The sequence below is a fragment of the Plecotus auritus genome (genome assembly GCF_963455305.1).
Source record: "Plecotus auritus genome assembly, chromosome: 1".
Lineage (NCBI taxonomy): Eukaryota > Metazoa > Chordata > Mammalia > Chiroptera > Vespertilionidae > Plecotus > Plecotus auritus.
Window position 1 is genome coordinate 162,598,634 of NC_137770.1, and position 13,486 is coordinate 162,612,119.

Below are 13,486 nucleotides of genomic sequence, written 5' to 3' on the forward strand. Positions count from 1 at the left end.
TGCACTTCAATTTAGAGAGGGAGTGAGGGGAGGATAAAGATAGAGTGTTGTTGCTTTTTGTGGGGTTTTGTTTGTTTGTTTGTTTGTTTTGTCAATTGAACAATGAGGTATTGCCATCAGTTCTTTTCTTTTGGTGTCATTTAAATTTTACAATACCCTGATAGGTGAGACTAAGCATTGCCCCCATTTTATAAAAGGAGAAATCGAGGCTCCTAGAAGTTATGTAACTTTCCTAAAGTCAGAACCAGTAAGAGAAAGAGCATGGAATGCAGACCAAGATGGCTCTGATTGCAATGGCCTTGCTCTTAAGAACTCCACAGTAACGCTTCTCCTGGAAAGAGCTTACCCTCATGTAGCTCACGGGCCTGGGGGAGATGGACATGCGGAAGGTTATTCCAATGATAGCTTTCTCTAGTTGCTATGAGGCAGCAACATGTATACGTGATAGTGTCACATCACATTGTTCTCTCCACCATCCAAGCCAGGACACGCATGGAAGGAAACCAGGAGTACTATTTTTAGTAGAATGAGATTTCTAAAAGCTGTCCACATGACTGAGGTCCTTTGAAAATCCTGCTTCTTGTCTGTACAAGTCATTCTGTCAGAATTCAGTGGTCAAAAATTGGCAATAGGACTTGATGAAACCCAGGGAAGACATAGCAATGTATTTGACGTATCTGCACAACACACCCAGCAGGGCAATTACCTTTTTGGAAATAATGCCATAAATATTACGATGTTTGACTGATTTTACTGAGGAGGCATATAGAGAAAAAATGTTAAATGTTTTAACTTCTGAAAAAGGCTTTGGCACTTGTAGAGCTATTTCCAGGGAGGGCAAAGCAGGTTCAGCACTCCCTGAGACATACCTAAATAAGGAATACGCAAAATCGACTTTCTGCAGAACTGGGGTGAATAAGTGAATGTGTGAGTCAAGCTGAAAGAATCCCAAAAAGATAGACAATCACAGGACAGGATGCCATTTTCAAATCTTTGGAGTAGGAGAAGAGAGGGTGTGTTCCTAAAAGTCAAGTTTTGAGATAATGTGCAAGCATATTCTATATTTCACTAATAGTAATGTAATAGTGAAATAAAGAAAATTAAAACTTCACTAGAGTCCTCTAGAACAGATGGCACTGAGAATGCAGGGTTCTGTGTTCGGGTACAACAAATGTGAGGAAGGCTAGTGTTCCATCCTGGTTTTATTTTGCTTCAGTTTCTCTGCATCCTGCTCAATGATGGGAACATGTTTTCACCACCAACTTCAGTGGCTTTGGAACTGAATAAATAAATGCATTGTTTTACATTATTTTCCAAATATAAACTCACTCCCAGTAAAGGCTTTCACTCCATGTTCATGCCTATTTGACATGCATTTGGACTTTGTAATTCACCCACTTAATCCCAGTGTCTTGTTGGGTCACTGTCCCACCCTATCACTCTGTAAGTTTCAGGAGACAAAAAAAAAAAAAAAAAAAAAAGGCTTCATTTAAAAGGTGGTCTTTATTTTAGCAACAAGTCCAGATCCATTTTTTCTTACAAATTAGCAAAACTGAACACTAAGGTTAAGTTTCTGAGTTAGGCTCAAGCTTTTCCTTGCCAAGGACATTGGGCTTAACTGCCCTCCATTGGGCTGTTTGTCATTTTGCAGAGTTCTTGCTTCCCTGCAGGCAGGCTCCTGCCAGTTTTTCTCAGCAACCCATAATGCTTGAAATGATCTCTGTAAATAGCCAGACTGATATACTTTCAGAGGCAGGTGGAGAAAGGTGGACCTGCTGGCTCTGCCACCTCGCCCTATTAGATAAGCAGGTGGTTTAAATCAAGCCATAGAGGAAAACCACAAATTCAGTGTTGAAACAAAAATCCCTTTGTTTATGAACTAAATCTGCCTTTGCCACTGAAAGAAAAAGGAAAACCTTTTTCAGGCAGACTCTGCCAGTGCCCCTGGTGAATTCCAAAGAAGATGATTAAGCTAATCTTTGCTTTCACTGGATTTCCCTCTGAGGTTCTCAAAGACATATGCACCTGCGAATACATGAAAAGTTCTATGACCAAAACCCATGTGAATGTCAACAGCACTTCGAGAAACATTCATTCAGAATAGCCCAGTCATGGTGGACATGCAGGGTCCATATGGAGCCCATGCCTGGCCGTTGCACTGGGGTCTCTTGTCAACCTAGTTCATAGAGCCCTTTCAGTTGACCTGCTTATTAACCAGCATAGATGAGGTCAATGGGACATTCCAGGCACTGGGCTGTCTACTTGTCCATTACTTGATCTTTACAACATGTGAGGTAGATACTTTCCTTATCTCTGTGTCCATGTGAGGCTCTTGATTCCTGGATAATTTAAATAGACATTCACAGGTCCAACAGCATGCAGGAAGATAGGGAGAAACCCAGAGAGGTGGGAGCCATGTCATATTTTAGGACAACCCACCCCTCAATCTTGTGTTTACTCCATGGTTAAGGATGTCAACAGGGAAGGAAGGTGGAGAATTCCAGCTAAAGAGAGTATGGATAAAGCTACAGGGTTTGTAGAGGACTCTTTATAATTCTGTTTCTTAGTGAAATGTTTGCCCTGCCTCAGTTGGTAGAAAGAATGCAAGAGTGATGAGATCCTATGCTAATTCTTCTGTGCTATCATACACACCCCAAAGTGTAAAGACTTAACTTACTCAGGACTTATTTCTCACTGGCCTCTCTGAACCATGGGGGCCAGAGGAGGGCTTTATACTTCACTGTCACTCAAGAACCAAGTCTGATGGACACCCTCAGTTCCACCTGCTGGAGCATGAGGTCCCTAAAGGCACCATGATTACTACTGTACTTCAGCCTACGGGTAACCCATGATAATTTCAGCCCTGTCACATTGGTCAGAAATGGTCACCTGTCCCCACCTGGAGGCAAGGGGTTTGGGAAGTGTCTGGAAGCCCGTGGATGTTTTAAAGGCTTAAACAGACCTTCACCAATTGGCTCACTATAGCCAGGCTTTCCAAGGGCCTTGAAATATTAGCTTGTTTATTTCTCCTGTCAAACTCTGGGGGGTTCTTGAAGAATCTTTAAATGCATATATGACAAATGGATGAAATTTGTTTCACATGCATTGAACAGAGAAAGGAACACAAGAAGCTAGGTCAATCTGAATTGATTAAAAAGCCGAAATTATACAACATTGTAAGCATTAGGAAGAAGTACTCCATAATGGACTATTAGCTGTATGTGAGTGAGTGCTCTGGGCCCACAGACCTGCCTGCTACCCCCTTATTTGCACATGTGACCTGTGGAGGGATGACAAACTCCTGCAGGCCACTTCCTAATTATTATGGATTCTCAGTCAGGATAAAATGAATGATTATACTGTGCTACATGAAAGTATTTTGCTTTTAGTTTTTCCCATCTAATCTATCCTAAAAACTGTTTTCAGGTTAGAATTACACAGAGCTCAGTCATAGTTTATTGGCAGTCTTCAGTTGCAGACATTAGAAACAAACACTCTGCTTAAAGTGCCAGTTTGTTACAGGACATGGGATGTCTCATGGAACCAACAGATTATGAATGCAGATAAGCTTGAGGAAGAGACAGGTGGTCCCTATGACTGTGCCCAGCACAGTCTTAAGGCACATATCAAACTAAGCCAATCTGGTCTTTCTGTCTCCCTCTCACTCTCTTCCTCTGTCTCTCTCTTTCCCCTGTCTCTCTTTCTCCCTGTCTCTCTGTCTCTTTCTCCCTTTCTCTGGCACCCTCTCTATCTCCCCTTGTATGTTTTTCTCCCTCTCTGTCTCTCCTCTGTTTCCTTTTGTCTTCTTCTGTCTCTGTCTCTCAATCTGTTTCTTTCTCTCTCTCTCTGTTGCTTTATCTCTGTTTCTCGTCTTCATCTTTGTCTCCTCTCTCTCTCCCTCACCCCACATAATAAGAACTGGCTGCCTCCTGGTTCCCACTTGTTTGCCTGTTACAATTCTAATCTTTAAGTGAGACTGACAGAATCCTCTTAGTTTCAAATGATAAGCCCAGGGAGTGGGAATGTGATGGCCCAGCTTGGGTGAAGGATCTATCCCTCATGCATCAGTCTGGCGAGGCCTGTGGAACTCCCCCAACTCCTGCCCCAGGAATGGGAAAGGGCCACTCTCTGAGAAGGGGCTTTGAGTTAGGCAGGCCCCCCTGAGATGTTTGCTATAGTCACAAAGACCATAAATGCTCTGGGAGAAAGAGGGTGCAGCATGTGGAATGCTTTAGCCGTTATGTAGAAAGGTGCTGTCCAGTCCAGCAGGCTCAGTTAGACAGGGTTCTTTCCTTCATGTATATGAACCCTTTATACATGAACTCCAATGATGCATCTCCAAAAACAGAAAATCAGAATCATTCAAGCATATTGACCAACTTACTTTTACGTAACAATAAAGTAAGGATCTCAGGAAACAAGATGAGAAGGCTTTCCACAATGGTGCCTTAATATGTGTCCGTCCCATAGGCATGCTGTTCAGGAAACACAATGCTTCCTTGATAACTATTAAAATTCTGCTCTTTCTGCAAGGCCAGAGTGGAAGGTCACTTTCTCCTTGAAAATTTCCCATCTGATTACCCCCTCTCCTTCTCTCTCCATGTTCCACCCACACATCCACTCAAACTGGAGCTTCCAGAATTTGATTAGCACAATGAAGCGTAAACACTTGACACACTTAGCAATCAGATGGCTACCTATTTCATTTCTTAAGGAATAAAAGTGGCCTTGGGAATCTTAAGGATGTGACTCTAAATTGTGGCTTCTCATTGTTTGATGTGAGGAAAACTAATTAGCATACCTACGCCTGAGATGCTCATCTGCAAATCATCAAAAAACAACTCTGTCTTTTCTGGGGTGAAAATTACATGAAATGTCATGCAGGTGTATCTTCAGTGCAGTGCCTGTGCGTGGTGGGGGTTCACAGATGCGAGACTACCTGCTTCCCACCTGCTGTCCTTATCCCCTTTCCCTTGTGCCTTCATAGATCTGTTTGTATATCATCATTTCAACATTATTATAGTGATCTAAGTTGCTTGAGTTTCCTTGGATTGCTTTCAGAAGAACTGAGTTGAGACAACAAATGATAGCCATTTTGGAGAACTGAGCAGCCCTACTAACCATTAGAAGCAAATAAATCCTTTATTTAAAAAATACAAATTCTATAATTAAAATGAGTAATCATATTTAATATTTAATTGGTGCAAAAATGGATATTTAATCCAGAGAAATCTGTCCCTAAAACAAAGCCTTTGCAAGTATCCGTGAGTGGAAAGTTCATCTCTGGCCAGAATTCTGGTTCACTGCCTGCCTGCTTCACCAGGCTCCCATTTCATCCAAGACAGAGACCCTGGGATGGTCAGAAGTTCCATGGTTGGATCTTAACTTGTTCTTGTGCTGTTCTTTCCCCAGGACTCTGGGGCCCAAATTGTTTCCTTTAACCCCCAACAGTTATGTGGATGATCACCTCTGAGCCTTTGATTCTGGGAGTTTTGAAAACCAAGGGAGAGTCCTACTGCCTCACAGTTCTATCTGCTCCTTCTACAATTGGTCTTCCATAAGCATCTTACCCCCTACTATGACAGAGGCATCCAGTGCTACTATCTTGCAACCATCGGGGTATGTATTCAGCTTTTGCTTCCAGTGTGAGCAGAACCATAGGCTAAGGCCACACTGCTGTGTGACCCAACTTCACAATCAGAACTGGAATTTTTATCTTTGTCATTGAAGAGTGGCTGTTTTCACCACCAGCTCTCAATTCCCTCACATTTTGAGGATAGAATCTCCATTCCTGTAATGCATTGTTTCAGCTTTGGTCTTCTTACTTATCAAAGCTGCTCCTTTTCTCATTTTTAAATAGAAAACCTTCTTTTGAACAATTAAAAATTATAACTTAGGCAGAGCCTTCACACCAAGTTGAAGAATAGGTGAAGAAGAAGCGACTGAGACAATACAAGACAATACGTGCAAAACAGACACATGGGAAGTCATCCAGAGAATTTTCAGATGACTGATTTATTATTCCTAGGCATCAATGGAGGGTTATGTCATGGATCTTGGGACCAGTGCATTGATTGCCAGGGCTCTCCAGTCTAAAGAAACCAACAAAGAAACTCCTCCTAATATTTGGCTGTTAGCTGTTCAGGGGAGGGAGGAGGTGGCTGAGAACAAGAGACACTTGGACAAGAGACACTTGGGCTGGGAGATGGGTGAGCTGGCTCTCCTGAGACCTCCAGAGCACATACACTAATGGAGAGAAGGAACACAGCTTCTCTGGGTGGTGCCTCCCAGCACCAATTGGGCTAATAGGATTCCAAAAACTTAGTCCAGACTGTTGAATTAGAATCTGCTTTCTTGTAGGAGTTCTACATGTTTGAAAATACATCCTTCTTCCCATGAGTGTTCATTTGCATTCCTTTCTCCCTGACTCTGTGCATTCTTCATTGATGAAGATGAGAGAGTTCATAAAAATGCATCATAGACCCATTTAAATTATATGATTAACTGCTAATATGTAGTATTAACTTGTAGGATTTTATGGAGATTAGCACCTATAATTATATTTGATGGTATATGATAATGATCTATTTGGTTGCATTTGAAAGTATGATGACTTAAGAACATTCATCAATCCATATATGGCTCAAAGACTGATATAAAATTGCAACTCATTTTAATTGTTGTTAAAGTAATCATACTGACATTTTTAAAGCCTAAAGGAGACTGATTAATTTTATGGAGACCACATTCATTAATAATACAATGATTGGAACACTAATTGAAAATACTCTTTAGAAAATAGATGTTCTGATCAATGTTTTCCAAATGGGCTAATTAAGTGTGACTATAATGTTTCTTAATTTCAGATTAAACATACAAAAATTCAATTTGGGCTCTGACTCCTCAAGAAGAGCAGGGTAGACACTTGCATGGAAAGGTTTTGGAGTTCCGTAGTCAGTGTTCCTCCGAACTTGTCTGATAATGAGAGTAGAGGAGTAGAAGCCCCACTAGCTCAGCAGGAAAATCCTCACAGCTTTCCTGATATTACCCACCTCCCCTACTATGTCTTGAACTCTCTCTGGCCTTTCAGTCACTGCTTCTGTCCACATAGCCCTCTCCTTCACAGACTGACTGACTCAATTATAGACACATGTTCTGATGTCACATGACAACAAGCTCTTTTTCCACTCTGTCTATTGTAAGTCCTAAATTATAATATCCAGATGACAGATAGCTTAACCTGAAGTGCAAGTCATCTGGAAAGCATATACCTTCAAATGTTGACTCACAGTAACCATGCAAATTGGGCAAGACCAAACCCAGGAATGTTCTACAAAGAATCTTTGTCCCAGATATCCCAGCACTCTGTCTATCACTTCACCATTGCTATTCTAATAGAAAGGAATGAGCATGTAGGGTGAAGAGAACACATGAAGACCCATGTTGAGTGGGTGTGTGCTGGAGGAAGATGGAGCTCAGCAGGGTGAGCTGTGTTTGCACCAACTAAGAAGAAATGGCTACATGGACACTGAGACTGCCAAGTTGATGATTGAACTAGCTGACCATGGTGGACAGACCCATAACTGTGCACAGAGCTCTTCTTACAGGAAATACACACTTCCTGTATCCTTCATAATTTTTCTTGAATTCTGATGGCTTTATATATATATTTTAAAATTAAGTTTATTGGGGAGACATTGGTTAATAGGATAACATAGGTTTCAAGTGTACATTTCTATGATACATGATCTGTATATTTGCATTGGGTGCCTGCCACCCAATATGTTTTATATAAGCTGTAATAAGAAATGATTGATGTTTCTGCAATGTTAGCTATTACTACTTCAAGGTTGGTCAAAAATAGTGTGATTTCTATGTTTCCACAAAAACTTTACATTCTTTATCATTGTAAGTTGGGCCACAAATGAATCATTTTCCATTTGCACATGCACTGCTTTTCTAAAATAAAGTGAAATATAATAATATGAAGGCAACTCTGTTGAAACAAGTTAATGCTCAATTTTCTAATTATTAACACAGTTAATCTTTGATGCTGCCATTTTAGAATACTAATAAAATTATTAAATTTAAGACTAGCTTCAGCTGACTAAAGTGCTTATTAATTAGGAGGCTTTGTAGGTTTTATGTATATAATCAAATTTTCAACGTGAAGACTAATTTTTTAGTTAACCCTTCTGGGAATTAAGAGACTCAATTATTTGTAGTCACTGAACAAATTCATGAACCTATAATCAGGCTGGCAATACCCAAAAAAGAGGTAGTACACATCAAGGACAAGTGAGTTATTATTGCTGTGCGCAGAGGCCTTAAGGAAATCTGTGATCTCTTCGTGAAATGAAATGAAAAAGAGCATGTTAATTCAAGTCAAAGAGAGTATTGTTGCACATTAGAAATACTTTCAACAGCTAGGGACTACTCCCATCATTTATTGAACCAGAGATGCTGGAGATCAAGGATGTAGGTGGGAATCTACAAATAAAGCCAGCTGTTATGGTGGCCATCAGGCAGGTTATCATCTGATGGGAAAACTGGGTAATGAGTTGAATACTTCGAATCCCTGGTATGGTGGTTTTCAGAGCTGCGAGTTCAGTGTGGCGATGGCTGGTAGAAAAGTATTGGTGGAACACAGAGGGCTTGATCAGGCCAAAGATCAAGGAATATTTATACAGTTGTATTGGAGGAACTGACTGATGCACATATATTGTCTGTAGGGTTGAGTAGAATCAAAATCAGAATGACAACATGAGGCAAAGAGCCCACTGGATTGACAGAGAGAAAGCACTGAAGAAAACCAGGTGAATCAATCATGTTGGCATGAATGTTCATGTCAACTGTTAATAAGGAAAGGTCAGAGAGGCAGTGTGCTGCCTTGTCATTGAGATTCTTAGGTTAGTTGGTAACTTATATAAGTGAATATAGATGAGGTCCCTAACTAATCCTGTTGTTAAATATAAGTAAAATCAGTAGTAAATATTTAATAATTACTTTTTAAATTTATAAAAATAGCAAGTTAGAAAGACACAATCTGAGATAAACAGTAGGTGCGACCAGGATTTCAGGACTAGAAGTAGAGCATAGGATCAGCACTACCCTGAGGCTATGCTAAATCTAGTGAGCCCGAGGGCAGGTTTCCATGGGGCTGGTGACAGCACCTGTTTCCCCAACACCAAAAGGAAGAGCCTACAAAGACAACTGTTTACCTAAAATTAGGGCCCTCAGAATAAGAACAAATTGTTTGTACATTTCTTCAGAGTTCAGGGGTCTGAGGAACCTTGGTTCTGAGTAGAGGAAGACAAGCAATCTGTTGTGAGAAACTAGAGCTGAGACTGACCTGCATGGGCTTTGCAGTCTAATTTACATTACTTGGGAACACCACAAAATGAGCAGCAGGTCATTTGGTAAAAGTTGCCCAAGGCTTGAGTAAACCCAGGCATTTGGCACTCAACCCAAGTCTCAAAGAATGTATACAGATAAAGTTACAAAGGTCTCTTATCACACAGGCTAAGAGTGCTAAGAAATATAAATAGGTGTAGGCAGAAAAAAAAAGTGAAGAAACTAATAGACAAAGAATTTTTAGTATGAAAATATTAGACATGGAACAAAAATAAGTTATAGTTAATATATCCAATTAAATGGGAACATATAATAAGAGACTTTAAAGTGGTCAAATGGATTTAAAGGAGTAAATTGAATTTCTAGATATAAACATATGCTAATTGAAATTAAAAACTCAATCAACAGATTTATCATCAACTGAATAAAACTGAAGAGAGAATACTGAATTGGAAGACTAATCTAAAGAAATTATCCAGAATACCATACCAAAGTTTCTGAAAATTATATCAGATTATTATATGACAGGGTCAGGAAAGGATTTCTTTAAAACATAAAATAAATAGCTTAAAAAATAAAAATTTTGATATATTTTATTACCTCAAAATGGAGAATATAGAAGAAATGTAATAGGTAAATACCAATATGAGAGGACATATTACCAATGACCAAACCCATAAAAAAAAAAAAATCTAGATTATAGTTTCCAGAAGGAATTTCTGCAAATAAACAGGAAAAAAAACCAACCAAAACAGCAACCTCTAAAAGGAAATACTCTCTATATATAAAAGCTAAGCTACCAAATGACTAAACGACGAGTGGACCGGTCGCTATGACATGCACTGGCCACCACGGGGCAGATGCTCAATGCAGGAGCTGCCCCCTGGTGGTCAGTGCACTCCCATAGCCAACCTCTGGCCAGCCAACCTCCAGCGGCTCCTTCCCCTAGCCAGCCAACCTCCTGTAGCCCCTCCCCCTGGCTGACCAGCCAACCTCCTGGGACCCCGATCGCCAGCCAAGCCGAAGGACCCCACCCATGCACAAATTCATGCACCGGGCCTCTAGTATATTTTATAATTTTATATATACATATATACATGCAAAGAATATAAAGAGATAATTTATAGAAAACTGAAAGACAAAGAAGAAATGTACAAAAGCTTTAGTAAACAGAGCTGATTAAGATAACATGATGCCATACTATGCCTCCAGACCTGCTGAACAGAAAGAGGTTGGCAATGACAAGTATCAGGATGTGGTGCTGTGGAAGTCTATGCACAGTGGGTGAGACAGTGGCTGGGAAAGCCATTCTGGAAAGCAATCTGGCACTTTTTAGTCAAACTAAATATGTCTCAACCCTAGGACTAAACAATTCCCCTCCTGGATGTTTATCTAAAGAAATTCTGATGCAGGCCCTAAGGAAAAATGTACGTGGGTGCTTGTGCCAGCATTATTTGTGGGTGAGGAGATGGAAGTGCCCACCCATTTCTAAGAGGCCAGATAGGTAAAATATGGTGGCACCTGAGAGTATCATATAAAGTAGAACCAACAGATGTGTGTACACATAGCTACATGGATGGGTCTTAAAAATACAGTACTTAATGAAAAAAAAGAGTAAAAAAACAAAGAGATGTAAAACATGTTACTATTCACTTAAATTTTAAAAATTATTTTCATAAAGCAAAGATACACATTATGTGAAAACTACATACATTCATCATAGCAACATGGCTAGAAGTAACCCAAATGCCCACCACCATCAAATGGTTAAATATGTTTTGTTAAAATCATTTAATGGGATATTATTCATCAGTGAAAAGAACTGAAGTGTAGAGACAAACACAATGTAGATGAATCTCACACAGAATAACTCCACTTACAAATTTCAAATTTCAAAATATGCAAAAGTAAATAATACCTGGTTTGGGACACAAAAGTGAATAGATTAGCATTAAGGAGAAGCTTGTGTGGGTGAGATGGGGAAGGTCAGAGGAGGTTTCAGAGATTCAGAGATGACCTGTGTGTATGTGTGCATGCTGCCATGTTCTTGAACTAAGATCGGGGAACACAGGTATTGCTTGTACCATTATTCTTTATTTATTAACCTATATTTGATAAGTTTTGTTTGAGAGTTACAAATTATTTTTAAAAAGCAATACATTTTTTTTAAGTTTATGAGCAAGAAATATCCTGAGCAGTTTGTTGTTAAAGAAAGAACATGGAATATGAGGTCAAACAGACTTGAAAGTGCATATATAATGCAATTCCATGTATATGACATATCCAGGACAGGCAAATCCATAGAGATGAAGGGTTGAAGGTTGACAAGGGCTAGGACAGAAGTGGAGTGGGGAGTGCCTACACACTGGGTGCAGGTTTTCTTTTGGAGAGATGGAAGTATTTTGGAACTTAATAGAAGTAAGTGGTACTCACACATACTGCCTGTATACTTTAAAATGGTTAACTTTTTAAATGTGAATTTCACCCAAGACCCACAAGTGTAATTGGAGTTTTATGCAGACCTCCCAGGGTGGAGTTAGCTCTGATTATGCATAAAACAGCCTGATGTCAGGTAAGCTGAACCACTGTAAAACACTCTATTTATCGCAAAGAACATCAAAGTTGTCCTGCAATGATTTGTTCCTGCTTTCTGTGCGTGCAGAAAGTTGTCTAATATGAGGGACAGAAAAGTGGTCATGTCAGACATCTCTGGGTGGAAGCATGGCTAATGGATATACTTTTTCTTTTTCACTATCTATTTATTAGAGTTTCTACATGTGTGTCTTTTGCAGTTAAAATAAAAGTTACATTTAAAAATGTTTACATTGCCCTGGCTAGGTGGCTCAGTTGGTTGGAGCATAGTCTCATACACCAAAAGGTTCTGGGTTTGATTCTTGGTCAGGATGCATATGGGAGGCAGGCAACCCATCGATTTTTCTTTCTCACATTGATGTTTCTCTCTCTCTATCCCTTCCTCTCTTTCTAAAATAAAATAAAATTTAAAAATCAATAAACATATACTTGAGTGAGGATAAAGAAATACAATAAAAATACAAAAATGTATACTTCAACACAAAAAAAATATTGCACTGATGTTTTGTAACCATCCTACATGCAGAATAAAATAATGCAAAACAATCAAGCAATTAGCAGAAAAGTTCCCTTCTGCTCACTTTGCATTCATATGCTGAACTCTCAGGGCCTTTTTTCATCCTCTGACCTGCTGTTAATAGTGCAGCTTCTCTTTTCAGAATATGATTTTGTTCCTGCCAGGGGTGGATTCACATAGGTTTATCTCTGCTATTTCATTTCTGTGGCACCCACATCAAAGCATGCTGATGATCTACATGAGTGCTTTCAATTTCTTTACCTTCCGTCATTCCTGGCCCCTCATAAACTCATGGCCTTTCCAGCAGAACATTTTAATCCATGCTTCAGATTTTCTCCATAGAATGTCTCTTCTGCCATATTTTATTAAAAGATTGAACTCCTTATTCTCTGATAACAACCGTGTAACCCACCCCTGTAGGTTACTCGTTTCTTAAGAAAAGCTCTAGCAGCAGTGAGACAGCACTTGCAAAGCCCTGAATTAAGCCCAGTTGCTTCCACTTAATTAATCCTGCCTGCTGCTGTTGGGAGAACAGCAATGTCAACTAATTGCAATCAAGTGAAGTCCGGATGCACCAGTGTATTCAGAAAATATGCTATTGCCATTAAAAGAATATTCCAGGTCACGAAACTTTAAAATAACAAAAATGAAACAAACCCAAGTAAGCTTTTTAAAATTCTCCTTTTGCTACAGAAAAATTATCCTAAAATACTTTTGTTCTCCTCTTACTGGCCTGATGATCCCACCCAGAGCCCTCCCACATAACAAGCTTCTGAGAGTCAAGTGGAGGCCCCTCTCAGCACCAATAAGGAGATGGTAAACACCCTACGAGAAGCAGGACTGCAGGTGAAGGCTTCTGGGAAGGAAGGGGAGCTGCTGGCAGCCAGGGAATTCTACCCGGTGCGGAGTGCCAGCAGCTGTGCCTCTGCCATGCAGCCCGAGTCCACGCTGCCACTCTCCTTCTAGATGAACTGGGATCTGCTCAGCTCGACCCTCAGGGGCTCCACATGCATTCACTCCTAA